The sequence below is a fragment of the Mustela lutreola genome, chromosome 1 (genome assembly GCF_030435805.1).
Source record: "Mustela lutreola isolate mMusLut2 chromosome 1, mMusLut2.pri, whole genome shotgun sequence".
NCBI classification, from domain to species: Eukaryota; Metazoa; Chordata; class Mammalia; order Carnivora; family Mustelidae; genus Mustela; species Mustela lutreola.
The window spans coordinates 266,598,080-266,619,407 of NC_081290.1; the positions used below are offsets into that span (position 1 = coordinate 266,598,080).

Here is a 21,328-nt window from a genome sequence, read left to right on the forward strand (position 1 = left end):
CTCCCACAGTGAAAACTCCCCTCAAATCAGACTTCCAATTCTCCATAAATTCTGTCCTAATCTTTACCACTCTATTCACAGATCCTCCCATACCTATGTGAGATGGTGGCCTCTCTTAACAGAATGAGCAATAAACTTGCTCTGTTTTTTCAACAAGTTGTGTTGGGAGTCAGCTTTTTACAGCACTAAGAATGGATTATTCATTTAAATTGTGCTTGAACCTCTCTTTCTCTCTTTCTTCACATTTGTTGCCTCCCCAACACTTTCATTCCTTACTCTTGCCCTAGAACATTTTGTTCGGGAATCTTCATTCCCATCCTTAAAAAAAATTTTTTTTAAATCATGAAACTATATTCTCTGCTTTGGAAGAGTCTGACTCAGGACTGCTGGGTAAATAGAATTTGGTTTAAGCTAGGGCTAGGCAAACTTTTCCTGTAAAGGGCCAGAGAGTAAATATTTTAGGCTTTGCAGGCCATATGATCTCCTGTTGTAACTATGCTACTCTGCCATTGTAGCCTAAAAGTAGTTGTAGTGAAAAGGTAAATGAGTGGATATGGCTGTGGTTCTGATTAAACCTGTTAGGAGCACTGAAATTTGAATTTCATACCATTTTCACATGTCTCAAAATATTATTCTTTTTTTAAAAAAGGGAGAAGGAGAGAATGAGCAAAATGGGTAGGGAGGAAGGTCAGAGGCAGACCGAGAAGCAGGCTCTCCCCTGAGCAGGAAGCCCAATGTGGAGCTGGATCCCATGATCTTGGGATCATGACCTGAGCCGAAGGCAGCTGCTTAACCAACTGACCCACTCAGGTGCCTCTCAAAATATTATTCTCAACATTGTTTTCTATTTAAAAATTCAAGAATAGGGACGTGTGGTTGACTTAGTCAGTTGCACCTCTGCCTTTGACTTGGGTCAGATCCCAGAGTCCTGGGATTGAGTCCCACATCAGGCTCCTTGCTCAGCAGGAAGCCTACTTCTCCTTCTGTTTGCCACTCCCCCTGCTTGTGCGCGCGCTCTCTCTCTCTAACATATAAATAAATAAAATCTTAAAAAAAAAAAATTCAAGAACAATATTAGCTCCTAGGGCTAACCTCTGGACTATAGTTTGCTGAGCTCTTATCTAAACAAATATTGGTTGTAACATTTCTGTTGCCAGAGACTGGTTAGGTCTGGATAGGTGACACAATTTGGCCAATGAGATGTGAGAAGAAGTCAGCTGAGGGGTTCTGGAAATTTTTTTTCTCCCACTAATAAGAAGAAAAACAGGGGGAAGAAATAGTTATTTATTCTGTTTCTGGATATCGTTGTGAGTATAAGATGCCTAGAGTTGCTGAAGCCATCTTGTGGCCAAGAAAGGAGGAAGCCTGAGGATAAAGCAGTTATGCCAAGGAAAGAAAATGGAAAGAAGGGAAGAATTTGTATTTTTTTTATATTCGTGATGGGCAACTGAATTAATGAATCCTGTTACTATCTTTCCTCTATATTTTCTTAGGATATAAAATATTCAACTTCTTACAGTATAAACAATTACTCTTTCTTGGTCACTTACAGTCAACCTATCTTGATACTTACATATTCATTCTCCTTTCTCCCTCTTCCCTGGTCTCTCCCTCCCTCTCACTTTTTTTCTCTCACCATCTCCCCATTTCTGAAACCAATGGCAAAGAAATAACAAGTAAGACAGCAGAAAAATTCTGATTTTTGTGTACCGTTATAAATTTGAAACCTACCAAAGGAAACAGCGTAAACTGAGGCATCCGTTAGTCAGAAAAGAGGTAAGCTGCATCCCTATCATGCTAAACGGCTTTCTACTGCAGTCATCTCCTGTATAATTCTTTAAATTTTAAAGAGTGCTAGAATACACCAGAGAAGAAAAAATAGCACCTCGAATAACACCATTATCAAAGATAGCTTACCTCTCCAAATTAAAATTCGTTTATAAATATTTTCTAATATAATTTATTTTTTTCCCCAATTGAAACCCAATTTTATAAGTCAGTTGAGTTTTCTCTACTCCTTATATAGTTTTTTGTTGCTCTGCAGATTTCCAGTGAGAAGAAAATTTTTGTAACCTTGCCTAGGGCTGACCCTGTAGGCAAATGTAATGGAAGTAATACAACATTTAAATGGCTGTAAACCAGGGACTCAACCTGTCAAGTCAACAGGAGGTTCCTTGGCTGAACACACTGACTTGGCAATGTTTCTAGAAAACTGGAAGAAATTGAGATTGAAGAAGAAGAAGATGATGATGATGATGATGATGATACCTGAGTCTGTGTTTTCATTTTTCTCTAAGACTTACTTGATTTATAGCAAAAGAATATATATGTTCAGGGTTTAGAAGTGACACAATTACAAGACCATCAGGTGAAAAGAAACAATGAGTAGAGAGAACTATGTATTAAAAAAAAAAAAAGAAAAGGAAAGAAAAAAAAAATCATGTGGCCAACATGTTGCTATTGCTTGGACAGTACAGTCAGGATTGTAAGAATGAAATTGGCCAGGACTTCTAGAATATTATAGTCTTGTTGGAGCTATAATACAAATGTACAGATACATATTTAAAAAGTGTACATATAGATGTCCTGGGTACTAATGCAAACCAACATATTCAGTATTTAAATGCCATAAAGGATTATCAGAAATAGCAGATAATCAGAGAAAATTTTAAGAGGATTCAGGATCATATGTAAGTCTCTAAGGGGACATAAACTTGCATTGAGGCAGAGTGGTGGCGGAGGAGGTAAGAGATTACTTTAAAAAGCAGAGGAGTAGGAGCATGAAATGAAGGAAAACTGACTTACCGGAAGCAGAAGGCTTATGCAGCAGAATTTAAATAGTTGACTTGGCCCAAATGAGGGGCACCACAAGCCTGCTGGAAATTTGGATTTCCTTCAAAAAAGAGACTTAGAAAGAAACTGCAATCCCCTTAGGCAGGAAAGGGTTTGATGAGAGAGCACTGTGTATAAAAAGAATGATCTGCCCTCACATGTAAAAGAAATTTTGGAAAGAGGAACAGTTGACGGAAGAGTCCTACGACTTCAATAATCCACATCCCTAGCATTGCTTTAAAACTAAATGAAACTTCTCTTCATGATCTGATGACTGAGATGTGCACAGGTGGAAATTAATTAGCTCTCGTTGAAATCCCGTAGACCACGAAATACCAATGAAGGCGAAATTAGCTTCTGTCTGTGGTCACATGGAAAAAAATTATACACAGAGATCAGGGTATGATTTTGGAAACTCTGATGTTCATGTCAAGAGAGAGGCATCTCGGATCTCTGGTATTGCTCGTGTCTACTCTGTAAATGGCACACCAAGGATGATTAAACACATGTACCATTTTGGTTCCCTAAAGAAATACCGTACTTTCCAACTTGAAACAATGCTGAAGCACAGAAAGAGCCAGAAAGCTGTATTAGCATAACCTAGAGGAAGAAAAACCAGATTGAGAATGGAATGAGGAGGACTGGAAGGTTGGCTCAGTATTACCGACGGTTTGATCTTTGGCAAATTGTTTTTCTCCGAGGTGCACCTTTCTCAATGGGAGTGATGGTAATACCATTAATAAATAGACATTGAGAGAATTACTTGAGTTAAATGTCATAGCATAAACTAAAAACAAATCCCGAAACCTGCCCCTGTACCTCCCAAAATGCCACTATCACACAGCCCGTTGCTCAATGCAGAAATGTAAGACTCTTCCTTGACTTTTCTTTTTCTTTATTTATATGCAACACAGTACTATTCATGGGATTCACTAAAATAAAACTTGGGATCAGTCTACTTTTCCTTTCGACCCTCTCTAGGCCAAATCATCTTCATTTCTAACTTGGACCACTGAAATACCATCTGACCAGTTTCTCTACCTTTGCAATTGCCTTACCACAGTGAATTCTCCGTAGGGCATTTAGATTTTTAAATTTAAATTTAATTTTTTTAATTTTAAAAATATAACTATGTTCATGGCATTCTTCTGCTGAAATGCCCCTATTCGCTCCATATCCTTTTAGAGTAAAATGCAAACTGTTTTGGTCCCCAAATCGAGATCGTCTGATACCTGCCTGTGTCTCGTACCTTTCAGCTTTTCTTTATCCCCCTTCATTGGACTTCCACATTGGACTTCCTTTGGTCCTCAAATGCACCAAGGTTTTCTTCCCTGGGGACATTTGCAGTAGGGTCCCTCTGCCTGCAACACATGTCCTTTGATTTTTGAGTGGTTGGTTTTCCTTGTCCTTCAGAACATTCTTTAAATTTTTCCTTCTCAGGAGGTTTTTTTCTTGACCATCCAGCCTAAAGAAGTGTGTCTACCATCATCAATGATATCGCCATAATTAATTTTTATCTTACTTATTGTTGGTATTTTTCTCATATCCTTAGATGCTTATTTCCTTACTCTCTGTGTCATCTGAATGGAATCTTAAGTTCCATGGAGCAGAGACTTGTCTGTCCTATTCAGTAGTTTTCACCTGGAATAATGTTCCTCAAATATTTGCTAAATGTATGAATGAATGAATAAATGAGTAAGCTGCTGTCTAAGCAGCCCGTAGATAGTTAAGGCTATAAAGTCACTGAGGACCTAAATGACATCACACTCACTAATTGATCTAGGGATCCCTAGCATCTAGTAGAGCCCAACTCACACAGTAGGAATTTCATCAACTTCTGAAACGATGCTTGTCTAGCTTTTAACTATTTTCACAGAAGTCCTTCCTACAAAGAGAAGTTAGGGAGCGCAATGCAATATAAAGTTCATTTCATTGTTTCCTAGCTCTTTTTTCTATTTTGTGTGTTTGTTTTCAGGGGAAGGCTTCTTGATTTCCTTTTTTTATTATTGTTAATAGCAGCCCTATTTAAGTTTGGCCAAACAATGCCCTCTGCTGTATGTGCCTAAAATAGCATGATTGCCTTGAAATTCGAATGTGGATAATGTGTAAGTTGTTCTCCTGATTTGCTTCTTCGAGTGCACCTACATGTACATCAGAGGTAGGGAGGTCTGGCTCAGCTTCTGGGTCACTCCATCGGGTCAGAGCCGTTAGAGCAAAGAACAGAAATTCATAGGGCAGAAAGTCAAGTAATCTTCAAATCCCCTTTAAAATGGAAGAGATCTTGATCACCACATTTCTGCTTCAGGAACTCATTTGAACCATTAATTAGAAAATCCATGGGTTGAAAAAAAAAGACCTCTTAATTCTTTTGTCACAACCCAAAGGAACAAGATGGAAGAGGCAGGGGATTATGGTAGGCGGTCACAGCTCCACCTCTGTTTTCGCTACGAAAAGTCAAATCTACTTCATGTTAGAAAAGCAGACCCAGAAATATAGCTCATGACTTGGCAAGGCTAAAAATAAAATTAATTTGTTTTTTCCTTCTGGTTTAGTCTCACATGATGCAGGAGAGATAAACATACCTGGCATGAAGTTTCTGGCTGGTTATGAATCCTTTTGATCATATTCACTTTTTGATGTTTATTATTTATGAAGAAATGAAATATAAATGACTGACTTGTTTCTCAAATGAAAGGGTGGGATTTGAGGTGTTCAGAGATATGTTTGTATTTTTATGATAGATGTTTGCTCTGTTGGTTTTGTGAAATGAATAGCCGAGAAAAAAGCTTAAAACCTTAAGCTCCATATACTGCTTGATATTTCATTCTTCAGGAAATGAAATCAGACTGTCCCAATTATCAGAAATGCCTACTTTCTCCTTTGCACTAATATTTTTAAGTCTAGATCCTACCAATGCGTAAAAACATCACTATTCTGCTTTTCCTTTTAATTCTTTCTCTTTTCTCAGGTTCAGGGCCACAACGTGATTAATACATGTTATTCTTTATCTCCAGAATTGCTCTCTTCTTCTTATACTTTTCCTGGGGGAGATCTATGCAGTTAACACTTCCCAGATTTAGTGTAACAAGCTTAGGAATCGAGGTGATCACAGTTCAAGAAAACATAACACACCAATAGTTCCCATTTGCTTTAGAGAATAAAGCCGACATCCCTTACTGCCTCTACCCACTAGATGCCAGTAGCACCCCCAGTTGTGAGGATCTAGTGTCTCCAGACGTTGCCAATGTCCCCTGGAGGGCAAATTTGCCCTCTTAAAAACTACCACGTTAGTGTGACACATAGGACACTCCATGATCCTGCGCCATACTGCTTTCCCAGTCTTATCTCCCACTGTTCTCCATAATACAGTCTAGGCTGCAGTCTGTTTCTGATGCTAAAAATATGCCTCCTACTTTTCCTCTTCAGAGCCTTGCTCCTGTTGTCTCCATTGCCAGCAACGTTCTACTCTGGCTTTTCTGTCAAAATTGTACCCAATCTCAGAGCTAATTTTACAATGACCATTTCTATTTGACCTTCGTTAGTCTTATTGGCCGGGACTAATCTATCCTTCCAGAAGTGCCTGTCATGCTAAGACTATAGCAGTTATCAACTGTGTTGGAATCTAAATGTTTGGGTATGTGTTCAATCTATTTAATCATAAGCTTCTGAAAGACAGGACCTGGATGATTTCTAGGCATGCAATAAATATTTGTTGAATTTTATTACTGAATGTAGCCCATATTTTAATTCACAGTCAGGAGCCAGGATGATACGCTGATTTTCTAATAACAATTAACATATAAAGGTCCATTGATAAGAACCATATGAGAACCAAAAAAGTTAAAATGGTATACAACTTAGTACAAATGATAAAGAGAGGGGTTTAGTAATTACTCCTTGGCCTCTCATGCACATAAAACAAAAATATAAAAATAAATTCTGAAAAAGTAGATTGCCCAAACTCAGCATGTAAAGGTGTGATTGAAAACAATAGACTAAGTGAAAATTTCTCTTTACCATCAACAAGCTGTATCCTAAATATTACACCCAGAGTACATGGCACATTGTAACATTATATCTTTCATTACACACACACACACACACACACACACACACACAGAAAGACAGAAGGAAAGGAAGGACGGGAGAAAGAAAGAAAGAAAGCAAGCAAGCTCAAGAAAAGTTGGTACTTACCAACTACTTACATAACTAAGTGAAGGCTAATGCAATATAGAGATTTTTTTTAAAATCAGAGATAAAAATGTGTGTAGTATCCATCTGTGAAATTGCCTAGAGGTTGGATACTCTGATATATATACTCTATCATTGTGACAATACATGATTTAATATATACATAGAAGGATTTAGAACAGTGCCTGGTATATAGTCAATACTGTATGAACATTTGTTGTTGTATTTATGTTATTGTTATTTGTCTAGTCCCAGTGACAGCTGAAGTCCAATTATGGAGAATGACAGATACATCAGACAATTATAATCTGATGCTAAAGCAATTTGAATCATACAATTAAGTTTTCTTAGTTGATTTCTCATCAACTGCCTTATTGAATTATAATGGTTTTTTTTTTCATGAAAATGCATAGTTTAATCCAAGAGCTCCTAAGAAGCTCACAAATGGATTTTAAACCATTTATGAATCTCCTGAAATTATATGCAAATTTTTGTATAAGTGTGGAGATTGTATATTTTTATAGGAAGATTATTCATTAGTTTAATCATCATATTCTCAAGGAGATTTATGACTCCAAAAAGTTTAAATTCTACATAAAAAGATTTGACAGACTGAAGTACTTGAAGTGTCTGTTATAGCTTTAGCTATAATTTAACAAACTGGCATTCTGCTTTCTATATTCATGTCTTATGTGTTTATAAGTGTGACTACAACTTTCTCATCATGAGCTACCCAAATCAAATTTCCGAGAGTATAAAATTAAGGACCGTCAGACCCCATCTTGAGTAAATACTTCTAGACGAATGTCCATTGGAAAAGGTCTTGGAATGCCATCTTCCCTTTTGACAGTGATCCTTGCCACATACATTAACACTGGTATTCAGGTGACAATTTGTCACTCCCTGTCATTTTTTTAAGGAATTTGTGTCAAAGTAAAAATCAGGATGCTGCATAATGAAATGAGGACTTCTCTGCTCCAGAACCTCCCCCATCCCTCATTTAACCATCATTTATTCCTTAAAGGAAAATGCACTGAGATAGTGTAACTGAATTATTAATATTTATCTCTTAGAATATTTTACATAGTTTTGGTTGATGCTTAAACAGAAAATATCATGCTCATTAATATTAGTGAAGATCATTGTATAACAGGAACAAACCAAAAAAGTAATATTCTATTACAAATAATACAACCAAAATCCCAATAAGAATTTCCCCTCATACACACTCAAACACAAAATCTATTGTTGAATGAGGTTAAACTGCAGAGATTAGACACATGTTTTAGCCTCTCAGGACCCACAATAGAATGATTCTAGGCTTTCAGTTTGAAAAAGGGAATAAAAAGAAAGCAGATAAAAGAGGCTGAACATTGCATTATGTTTAATCTAAGTATGAAAAATTATTTTTCTCATGACATTTTCTATTAGTCCATAGGGGCTAATGATATATTCTTTTATATGTTCATATTTTACATTAATATTTATATATTCTCATGTCTAGATTAATGACAGGCAAGTAACTAAAGAAACTTTTGAAAATCTAACAAGTCCATCTTCAACATAAGATCTTGGCAAGGCAGGTAGAGAAGGATTTGATTTCAGAAAGTTGGTAATGTAGTTAATGACCTTGCTTCCCATGCTTCCTTTGGATTGACGACTAGCTAGGAGGAGTTGATAGCCATTAACCCTCAACTGCTCATTAATCCTTAGGAAATGCCCTGTGCAAGGTCATCATTGCCTTTATAGGTTGAAAACAAACAAACCAACAATAGCATCCAAAAGGCATATAGATTTTTATAATGAGTAATATAATTTAAATTGCCATGCTTGGGAATCTGGAGAATAAATACCACATATAGAGAGTTATTCCAATTTTAAAATCACCTTCCAATGTTTTATCAAGTACTTCCCTGTTTATTCTTAAACAGTACAAAACCCAAATTTTCTAGACAGTAACCAACACACACACACACACACACACACACAGACACACACACACACACACACACACACACACACACACACAATCTTCCCAGGCAAAATACTAATGATGTTTAGGATTCATTTCATAACCATTAAAGTCATTTCAGCTCTAATAATGTATGCTTCCAAATATGGGTACCAATACTGTGTGAACTTTCCCTGTGAGGGAATCTCTTCCACTTAGTAACTCCCCATCACCAATCATTTGAAACACTGTGCTGTGACAAGCCTAACATCAACAACAGAGTCACGAACCAATGCCAAATGCTGCACTGAGTAAGTGTGTAGGTGGTTGAGCAGATCATTAGAAGGAAAAGCAAATTTGCAATAGGATGGAACAGGGATAGGGAAGAGCACAGTGTAAGGTCTGAAGGCCTACTAAGAAATCATTTCAATAAATGAGGAATAAAAAAATGAGGGCCTCCTTTTTAGCTAAAATATAGGCTGACATGACATGAAGATTTTCACATCTCTGCTCTACAATCCTTAACGCTGTGAGACTCCCTTTGTAGTTCACCAGCTTCCTTGATTCCTGACCCACGACTGGCTGCTCTAATGCCTGTATATTTCAGACTCCCTAAAACATCAGAGCAAACCCATCCATCAGGTCCTGGCTCCTACTGAAGACCTCTGAACAACCACCTTCCAGTTCTCAGCATGACTCAAGAGTTTAATAAATTCACCAAAATGACCCACAAAAACCTGATAAGGAAACTCTCTTTAATTGAGTCTGTGTGTTTGAGATCGGAGCAAGGGGAGGAAACAGAGTAGACTCCTTCTGTGATTTCCAGGCAACGTCCTTTAATCAGAATGCAGATAGCAGCGATGGCCTCCTAATTGGAACTGGAGCTGGTTTCAAGTAACCTCAACACTGTTAACATTGCATAATGACAAAAGCTTGGTGATGACATGTCAGATAATGGGAATGACTGTAATCAGTGATTTCTTTGTTTTCCCCTAATGACCGCAAAAGAGGGAATTATATGGCAGATGCAGACATTTGGAAATTGGATTCTTAGTCATTTAGTTAAGGCAGTCCTCATTTTGCTTGGTGCCGTGTTGCACATAGGTCATGCATACTGGCACCAAGTCCTCTTTTTTTGCATAGTTCTTTTATGACAGATTTGCTCTCAGTTACCATGGAACCTTGCAACATGAAGACTCCATTCCAATATGAACAAGCTTCAGTTAACTCAGTACTGTGCAAAACAAGAACTCCAAGTATTATCTGATACTCATTGGCCCAAAAGGCATCATTTCCAAAAACATACCATGGGAAAAAAGATCAAGAAAATCCATGAAAAGCAATAAGGAACTGGATCCCCTTTGGTATATTAATGGAATATACCATTATAGTGACACACATGCATGTCCCTATAAAAGTAATCATTGATTAACTACTTTTTTCTTAGTTTGGAAAATGAAAATTTCCTTGGTTTGGAAAATGAAAATTACTTCGTGGTTGTTTCTCCACCATTTATTTTTTTAATTCTCTAAAGGATACATCCTAGGAAGAATAAATTAAAAAACACAGGGGTGACAGTCAGATCCCAATACACATATCACACATGCTAGGTGACACCAATGCAAATCACTTAAACTTTCTGTACCCTTCTGTCAAGTGAAGACAAAATGAATACCTGCTCTTCCCAGGCCAAAGAAATACTGAAAATATAAGGTTTAATCAAGAATAAATGTAACAAAAAGCAAAACCCACAAAATGAGGGTAAATTATGATACTTTTGTCACTCTTACACTCCCCAGCCTCATTTTTTAAGTTGCACCTGCCATGTGAACGGAAGTGGAAGATGGATAGGGATGTAGGCAAAATTCTGAGATCAGTGGTTGGAATACTTATGGACAAAATCTGGCTCACCACCTTTTTTTTTTTTCAATAAAGTTTTATTGGAATACTCCTTCACCCATTCGTGTATGTATTCTCTATAGCGGCTTTCACCTTAAGGTGCAAAATTGCATAGTTGTGATAGACTATAAGGCTCCCAAAGCCCCAGATACTTACTTACTGACCCTCTACAGAAAAAGTTTGCTGACCCTGCTCTGAAATTTCTATAATTTCTTTTCTTACTCACTCTCTTCAGCCCAACACCTGCCAAGATGATCCATTAAAGTCTATAAATAGAAATATTAGAATTTCTATTTATAACTAATTTTTTTAAGTTTTTTTTTTATCTTAATTTGAGAGAGAGAGCGCACAAGTCAGGGGGGAGAGGGAGAAGCAGGCTCCCCGTTGAGCTGGGAGCTCTACACAGGACTTGATCCCAGGACCCTGGGATCATGAGCTGAGCAGAAGGCAGACATTCAACCAACTGAGCCACCAGGCACCCCTATAACTAACTTTCAGCTCAGAAATAAAGAGATTAATTTTTACTAATGTGGCAATTGTTCCAGGTGTCACATAACATATGTGAGGAGTCCAAGCAAAAGAGGGAGTTCCATAACACAGCGGGGTGATCTGTGGTACAATTACTTTCTCATATGTTTTTAGCACTTGGTGACATACTACAATCTCTGTCTGTCTGGCTAAGTGGCTTCAGGGATTCTTTTATTCAGTTTTTTTTTTTTTTTAAACTAACCCAAAATGGAGAAAGGAACATAAAGGGAATCTTTCAAAGGCATCACAGAGTGAATATTCTAATAATAAGTCAAGCATAAGCACACAGGTAAAAATGACAGAGCTAACATCTTCTCTCCTAGTATGAGCTCTTTGAAGCCTTATGATGATTATATATTAAAGAAATAGGCATTGTGATTAATCTTGTATATGTATATACATCTACATATATACATACATAACATATGTGTACATATGGGGGGTAACAATTATGCTCTCCAGCAATCATCTCCTGTCCCACTCTTGTCAAAGCTCTTTACTCTTTCCTGAATTCTCTAGAAGCCCACCAACATTTCTGACTGATACATGGCTTCTTTTCAGTTTTTTCCTCCCCACTTCACCCCACCCCACTAAAGCATCTTGCTATGCAAAATCAATGGCTCTTCTGTCCCTGGGATTGGGAACCCTATTTCTGCATGCCCCTCTGGATCCTGGGAGAATGACCTGAAAACACGTCCTTAAGAGACAGACTTTGTAAGTATCCTCCCTTCCTTCTTTTCCTACCCCTCTGCTAAAAGTGTCTTCCTCTCACCATTATTGGAAAGACGGCTTAAAATCTGCAGGTTGAAGCTTTAAAGCTCATGAACATAGAACCCAAATTAAGAATCATAAACTTTGGGCGCCTGGGTGGCTCAGTGGGTTAAGCCGCTGCCTTTGGCTCAGGTCATGATCTCAGGGTCCTGGGATCGAGTCCTGCATAGGGCTCTCTGCTCAGCAGGGAGCCTGCTTCTCTCTCTCTCTCTCTCTCTCTCTCTCTCTCTCTCTGCCTGCCTCTCTGTCTACTTGTGATCTCTCTGTCAAATAAATAAATAAATAAATCTTTAAAAAAAAAAAAAGAATCATAGACTTTGAGAGTTTTAATTTTAAAAGGAACCCACAGACTTCGGTAAAAACTCTACTTCCTCTTTCACTATACAGAGATCTGGTCAGTAACTCTGAATCTCCTTTTCCTCACCTGTAAAGTGGGCATGCGATTTTTTGTCCTTCCTGTCTCATTACCAGGATAACTTTAGAGAGTTGATGAATTGTGAGATGACTTATAACTTATAAAACATACATAGTGGGTAGATTTTGGAGACTGATCATTTTTTAAAATTTTGAATCCATACTGAAAAAAACATATAATCAGAAATGTGGGGGAGGGAGGGAAAGAGAAAGAGTAAAAACCACAGCTCTCTGTGTGGCAGATACTCCTGTGCACTTTACATACACTTGACTGAATCTTCCTAACACCTGCGCGCAGTAGATGCTTCTTGTAGCTCACTCCAAATCACACGATTAGTAAATGATCTCCAGTCTGTCTCGCTATGCCCTTTTACCCACTGTGCCAGATGGATACACTTTCTACTAGTTATGTTGCTTTGGAGAAGCAATTGACTCTCTCGGCAACTTGTTTCTAAAGGGAGGAAGAAAACACCGCTCTTATGCTGTGCTGGCTGTATTATTATAACTATTCTTAATGAAACACCACTTCTTAGACGTGCTCGTATTCATTTTGTCTTTGAGAAACCAAGACAGAGCATCTACACACTATAATCAAGGCTTTTCAACCAGCCTGTTGTAGGTTCTGGACTTCAACCACCAGCTCTAGATCCATTTTTCTTTCCAGCACACTGCCTGGCAATGGTTGTGGTGGGATCAACTTAGACAACTTAAATGCCAGTATCTAGCAAATATTGCACACACAGTAGGTACACAATACATAGTAATTTTTTTTCTAAATAAACTCCTTCTTTCTCTTGGAATATGATCAGCACAATGATTTTACGTTCCATTTGGAAGACTGAAAATCAGGACTGAGGAGACAGAAACATCAGTGTGGGTTGCCTAAACCAAGGAAAAACCATAGCCGGGGTGGAAATGTGGACCATGATAGAAGCCTGCAAACTGGGGCGCCTGGGTGGCTCAGTGGGTTAGAGCCTCTGCCTTTAGCTCAGGTCCTGATCCCAGGGTCCCGGGATCAAGCCCCGCATCAGGCTCTCTGCTCAGTGGGAAGCCTGCTCCCTCCTCTCTCTCTACTTGTGATTTCTGTCTGTCAAATAAATAAAATCAAAAAAAAAAAAAAGAAGCCTGCAAACTTTCCAGCTGGCAGCCAAGGGTTCCTTCTTACCAGCATGTGCTTCCTTAGTAAACTTCACTCTCAATTCTTCTCTTTTTGAAGAAAAACATTTCCAGCTAATAACACAATTACACTTAAGTATCAGAGCTCATTTTAGTATTATTGCATTTGTTAAATCTAACTGAGTCCAAATTACTTCCTCATTGCTAATAAGAGAGGGGGGAGGAGGAGCAGAGGAGGACCAGGAGGGGTTGGGGGAGGAGGAGGAGGAGGGAGGGGGAGAGAGTTTCCAGGGTTAAAGGAAGAGAAGGAGACACATACACAGAGTAACAGAAAAACAGAGAGATAGCAACACTGCATGTAGCCTCAAGTCCAATGAATGTCAGTTAAACTTGCTGCCCACAGTTTCTATGGAAACCCCTTAAGTTAAGAGTGGAACACAGACATTTTTTTGGACTGAAATTCACAAGCTGTTTATTTAATTATGATGAAACACGAGACTGTTAGGGACAATACTATTATCATACTGATAGCATTTAGAATTCAACGAATAGGTATAAAATAAAAAGCTTAAAAAATTCTAAATCATCACCTTCATGTGAATTGCATGCAAATAAAATGTATCTTGGTTTTACAGGACTTCTCACATTATTTCCCATGGGCGAACCCCAAATTAGCCAAATGACATTCATTAAAAGGGAGTTCTTCAGAGGCCTCATGCCAATTATACCCCCCATGCCCAGTGAACAAAACCAAGGTCACAGCATATTTTCAATTAAACCCAGGATAGCACCAAAGTGCAGCACAGCTGGAAAAGCAAGCACATTATTACCCCATAGATCATTTGTGAGCAATGAATAGGTCTCTGGTGTTTTTCTGTTTTATAGATATTTGAATATAAAAATAAAGAAAACAGCTTCAGATTAGCTTTTGCCTTCCAAAATAAACAACCACTTTTAGGGCATTACTCCTGGTGGCCGAATGAAGAATGATTGGAAGCCATCCCTTTTCTGTCCCTGATGGTGGAAAAGGTTTGCTTAGCCTTTAATTCGGCCACAGGGAACCATGTGATGGATGGACTCTTTCATACCCTTGTTCCCTCACTAGGGGAACATGGAGTTTCCACCTACTATATATCAGGCACTGTGCTAGGGACAAGGGAGGCAAGAAGATTAAACCCCAGTCCTTAGCTTAATTATGGACTTTTTAGAAAGGAATGCATTAATTTTACTGATAAATATTTATGGAGGGACAACTACGGCTCATGGGCATTAGACTAAAGAGATCAATAAACCCAGGGCCCTGCCTCCCAGGAGATTACAGTTAAATGGAGACAAAAAAGACACACAATCATAAGTCAAAGAGCAAGGAGTCCGTGCTCCTGCCTGCTGCCTCACAGTATCTCGCTGTAGAGATAGAAGAACTACCTACGGATGCTGTGCTCCAGAAGGGAAATGCATTTATGGGTGTGGCATGATTGGCTGGCAGAAGACAAGGTAGACGAGGGAGCTTTGGGAATATTTCTGTAGGAGAACCACATTTTCAGTTCTGTCTATGAGCCACCCCGTCCCTTATAAAATCTTTACCCCATAAGATACAACCGAAGGAAGGGACACTCACAAGAGAAATGAATCCCAAGGAGAGTCATCTCTGGTTTCAAGCTGGGAACATGAAGGCTGTCTCTAAGCTGGCAAAAGAGAAACATACAAGAAATGTGCAAAGGTGACTCAGGGAATATGTCTTTTCTACTATACTGCAGCCTTTTTTTTTTTTTTTCCCCAATTCAGTAGTGGTTTGCAGTAGCTGGGCTTCCCACAAGTTGCTCGTGCTAGCAAAGCCCGTCATGGCTGTTATTGGGTTTGACAGTGTATAATGAGCCACTTCACATTAGCTGCTGTTGTAGTGTTCAGCATATTGTGGGAAAGATTTAGCATGAATCATCACCCACCTAGCTCTCCATTGTGGTCTCTATGCTGTAAATAGGCAACGTGTTTGCCCATCTAAAAAAATAAAAAAATAAAAAAGCATCCATTAGAACAATTCAGCACATTTCTGGATCTGCTGCCACCACCATCACCACAGACAACACTGGTGACAATATTTATTGAATTGCCACGGAATTTTAAGATTCTCCCAGGCAGAAAGCCAAGCAGCTATTTTAACCACTGGCCATTTGGAACAATGCATTCTTTAATGCCAATGAAAAAACGCATTTGGAATCAGAAGACCTATCTTCTACACTCGGTTCTGACTTATCAGATGCGTGACCTTCAACAAGTCACATTTTCTCTCTGATCCAGTGTCTTGACCAAAACCATGACTTAAGATCAAATAAGATAAAATATTTTGAAGATGGGTAGAAAATAGTTAAACAGAGCACACCGAATTACTCAAGTCAAATGGGATGCTCAGAGTTTGGACATAGGCATGAGCTGTGATCTCTAGTTTTTCTTTTTCTGTAGCCAAACACAAAAGAGATGCTAACATCTCTTCCTCCTATCCATCCCGATTCCTAGTCCCTGCCTCCTTCCCACACTCCCCTGGCAATGGCACATTAAAAGTCAGAATCTGAGCTGAGGGCCACACAGTACTTAGAGTGAAGAAACATGAAGAGACAGTGCTGGCAGTTTGCAAAGCATCATGAAGTAAACTAAAGAATCTTTAATTCCCACAAACACAGATCTTTACAGCCGAAGCTTAAACATACAGTTGGTGCAAACAGTATAAAGCGGAAACCCTGAGCAAGTCCAGATGGGTAAAGCCCACACAATTAGTAATCAAGATCAAGGGACTGACATGGATATTGAAATCACCAAGAATTCTATCAGGAGTAGGACTGGAAAGAACAGCAGGGAGGCAGGTGTTAAAATCTTCAAGGAATGAGGAGGAGTGAAGTGTGGGTCTGCTGGTGACTCCTACAAGGAGGTGTTAGCAGGTGGCCTAGTCTGATGGTGTAAGCTTCAAAGCTGGGCACTTGACTGTGATAGATGGTTCTGTGGAACACAGAATGTAAGTAAAAGTGCTTCTCAAACTTCAAAGCAATATACCACTAGTGAATATTACTATTATTACATAAGTAAAACTGAATATAATTAAAGTTTATTTCAGAGATGATCTATGGATTTTCCATTATTGGTTTTAAAAGATCTTCTTGGAAGTTCCCCCAAATCTCATGGTTTTAAGAACCACGTGAAATGTGAGTGACAAGTTAACATATCAGATCAGGATTTATAATAATGTGAGAGCAAGGCAGTGGGTAGCAATTAGTGTATGTAGAGAGGATAAAGAAGAGGTAGAAGAAAGAAACTCATGCTCATTGTTAAATCACGTTCCCAATTCTTAGTACTTATATTAGACAAAAATTAGCAGTATCTGACATAGTGAACAACCTGTCCTTTCTGAAACACTGTCTGCACTTGGCTCCTGGGAAACCACTCTCTTGATTCTCTTTCTACCTCGGTGGCTAATCTGCTCCACCTCCATCCCTGGTTGTGCCTTATTTGTCAGGCCACTAAAACCCTGACGTGCACCAGAGCTCCAGGAGTGAACCTATTCTTGTCCAGACTCACTTTCCACGTGATCCCACGGTGGCTTTAAACACCATCTACAAACAAACATCTCTAGTCTGTAATGCAGACCTGCACATCTAATTGCTAACTCAAGACCTCCACGTGGACGCATCGAAAATCGATTTGTCCAATATAAAACCCTTGATTCCAACTCAACCTCCATCCCCAAGGAAGGCTTTTTTAATAGCAACTCCAGTCACCTATTAATTCATTCATTTGACAAAAAATTTTAAGTTCCTACCGTATGCCAAGCACAATTCCAGGGACCATCGTCCTAGTAACTCAAACCAAAGTCCCCTTGAATCTCCATTTTTCCACCTCATCCTCACTTTTGCATCCTGTTGTATCTAGCCTATCACCTTTACATCTTATTGCCTATACCTTGGGAAATTGTGTGTATCAAGAGTCTCATCGCCTCTCTTGCCCCCCACTGCAACAACCTAGTCCATTCCCTATCGCATGATTGAGTTATTCCAATAGGCTAGTCCAATATCTGATGTGTTTGCTTCTCTGTGTGCACCCCCCCCTCGGTTTCTTCTCCACACTATGGAGTAAAGTTTAGAGTCAACTTCAGAAGTTTTTCTGAGCATGAAATGAGGTGATGTCCATAAACCACTAAGCCTGGCATATTGTAAGCTCTCAGATAACAGGAAGGATTATTGTCATCTGAGAGAGTTTCAGTCATTGATTACTAAGAACTACTCTATTGACTTGGGGAGTGACTAAATAATTTGCCCACTTTTTTAAAAAAAATTATTTATTCATTTGACAGAGAGAGATCACAAGTAGGCAGAGAGGCAGGCACAGAGAGAGGGGGAAGCAGGCTCCCTGCTGAGCAGAGAGCTGGATGCGGGGCTCAATCCCAGGACCCTGAGATCATGACCTGGGCCGAAGGCAGAGGCTTAACCCATTGAGCTACCCAGGCACCCCAATAATTTATCCACTTTTATAAAATGAGTGGCTGGGGCTGAATATGGTACTCATCCCCAAATACGGGATCATGCCTAGACGTGGGAAAATATACCACCTCGATCTTTTACTTAGCACCATAAAAACAAGATTGGTATCAAGAAAGATGGTCATGAGAATCTTACCCTTTGCTTTTGTTATACATTATAGATTAGAAAATTGTCTCATATACATTATCCTGTCTGGCCTTCACAGTTATGGCAGGTAAGCAGAATAGATTATATTTTTCCAGTTTGCAGATGAAAAAGCTAAAGTATAAGGAAGTTAAGTAATGGGGTTATGTTTAAAAGGAATAAAATTGATGTGATAACGATTAATAGAAGAAGCTAAGCATTTAGAGCTCTAGGCTAGTGGTCTGCCTGTTACATAATCTTTCAAAATGAACATGTTAAAGGGTGAAAGGAGGCACTTATGCCATGAATTGTTCCAAGGTTCTCAAAATATGTAGGATCTTACTCCCCCCCCCCCAACCAAGAGAGGGAGAGGAAGGGAACTGAAGGAGGGAGAGGGGGAGAGAATCTTAAGCAGGCTCCACACCCAGCATGGAGCCTGACATGGGGCTCAATCTTGCAACCCCAAGATCATGACCTGAGCCCAAATCAAGAGCTGGATGTGTAACTGACTGAGCCACCCAGATGCCCTGGAACTTGCTTTTTGTGTGTGTGTGTGTGCGCACACACTTTTTAAACACATTGTACTATGTGGGAATAAAAAAATATATATGCATTGAGACATTATCAATGATTGCGTTCGTCATCCACATTGTTCTTGCCTACCTCTGTGTCTTTCTGCATCATTAGATGACAGGCCTTGCTGGGACAGGCACTATATTCCATTTTATGGGCACGCATAACCCAGTTACTGCCATTTAGTACATGTTCAATAAATGTTTCTTGACTAAGCGAATGAAATAGCTTATATCAGAAAGAACCAACTCAAAGTACACCCGGAATCTGAATCACACACTTCATCTGTATGATTAGAAGGAAAGGCCCAATCAAAAACTGTCGATAACAATGATTTCATAGGGTTCAAACTACAGTTTTCAAAGAGGGACAGTGATTTTGGAAATGTCCAGTTTGCCAACCACATTTCTGGAATTTATGCAAATCCTTTTCAGCTTACTTCTAGTTATAGATACCTTCATGTACCAACCAAGGGAAAAAGAGCCAACAATTTTATTTCACTGGGAAGTCTTCTAACTTCAGACCTTCAAGCTGTGGCACAGTAATTACAGACAAAACCAGAATAAGTACATTCGGTACCGTGCTATAAACGGTTCATTCTCTATTGATCACCTGTGGCAGGGAACCCAAGCACAGAGCAGAGAACACACTTGCTCTGCCATTGCCTTAAAATCCAATAGTACAGCCATTTGTACATCATGGAAAATTAAGATGTCCATGCTGTTTTCTCTTAATAAAGCTGCTCAAATATTATTAATTTTCAATAGTTCTATTCCGACTCATTCCTTTGCCATCTGACTTGCCCACAGAGAGAATTAACCACTTACTTATCATTTTGTCCTTAGTGCCCTTCATTATATCCCTTATCACCATGTGAGAACCAACACTGTATGCCAATTAATCAACTGGCACTGTAGAACACTGTGCTGAGCATACTCAGAAAATAAAAGTTTGAAATTAAAGGGAAGTAAGTATCTGAAGTATAGACATGGATGAAAATATATTTGCTACTTAATATCACTGTAGCGGCAACAGTACCCTAGTTTAACACTGGAGATCAGGATGTGTGGGAATAGGAGATGGTCCAACAAAAGTGTCCTTGATTTTCAAATAACAGCACCAAGTCAACCTCCTGCTCTAACCGATCTAAATCTATGCTCTGAAAGAACACGTGATGGCTGTGGTCTGTGTAAATGTGACATTTATCTTCATGAGTGTGTGATGAAGAATGGATCAGGACCGCCACAGTCATGAGTGACTTATCCCATCTCTCCTCACAAGTGAAGATAAATGACACAAAATATCAACCACCATACATGATATATATTTATTCCACATTTTTACTCCCACAGACACAAACATACAGGAGGCCTTTTCCTCAACATGATTGTTTTTCATTTTCAAAATATACAGCTAACAATAACAACAGAGAACCTCTGGGAAAGTCAGAGGCAATGAAAAATGCTGAAATGACTTCTACAGGACAAGCTATATGCCGTTACGTCAAGACATCTCTTCTACAGGACAAGCTATATGCCGTTACATCAAGGTTACGTCAAGACATCTTATCTCTGGGAACTCTAAAATGGCTGCAAACCTCCAGATAAGATTTCCACCAGTCTCTGACTGCTGTCATTAAGCTAATGTTATGAGAAAGTCACAAAGACCCTCCAAGGATACTACATTAGATTACTCCCCCACCTGTGGAAAATTCACATAGTAACAGTTCTAAGAGAGTAGCTTCCAAGACCTCCAGGTCATATATATTCTGGTTTACTGTGTTCTCCAATGATATTCATTATCCTCAGATGATGCATTCCTTAACTTTGGAGTTGGATTAGGATGACCTCATTAAGCTTCTTAAATTGTGGTAAGGTGGACAGGATACAAAAGGCTAAATAATGGCATCACCAGGGATGTTCTCCCCTCTCAGCCCTCATAGCCAGATAATGTGGGTGCTCAGTGTCAACCTACCTCTGGATATGTCCTTTTAGAGGATACCGTGCTGTAGAATCATTGAGAACATATGAGATCATTTTAAGTTATTGCATTCAAACCTAAACCTAATTTGAAGCTGGCCCTCTTGGGGAAAGACCCTGTCCCTTAGATTGAGCTCACTAGAAAATTACATCTGGATTATCAGAAAGCCAAGTCTTCTTTTTGCCAGAGCAATGGACAGTTGTAGTTTTTGCCTCCTATTGCCCGTGCCTGACTTTTCCCCCATGTTGTCAGTCCTTCTCTCCAGTCAAAGGTGGGCAGTGGACTCCGCTTACAGGCAGAACAATTCTTGGCTATATTCTGTAGCCTCACTCTCACACTCAGCCTCCCAACATCATTGTTCCAGATTTAGCTCTGATCTTATGCTCCAATAGCTTATACTCAATATTCTACTTTGGGAAATAAT

General features: G+C 39.0%; 1 protein-coding gene across 7 annotated transcripts in view; it reads right to left on the reverse strand.

The window, feature by feature from the left end:
- The window catches only part of LRRC4C (leucine rich repeat containing 4C), a 1,215,829-nt gene that overhangs the window by 8,239 nt on the left and 1,186,262 nt on the right, over positions 1 to 21,328 (reverse strand). For 4 of the 7 annotated variants that reach the window (XM_059140139.1, XM_059140125.1, XM_059140157.1 and 1 more), the window contains one exon: positions 15,321 to 15,387. The exons of 2 other annotated variants lie outside the window; for them this stretch is intronic. The gene's annotated coding sequence lies outside the window, so the exon portion shown is untranslated. Of the gene's footprint in view, positions 1 to 15,320; positions 15,388 to 15,648; positions 15,672 to 21,328 lie in introns of those variants that run through there. One more of the 7 variants, XM_059140172.1, reaches the window with a different exon arrangement.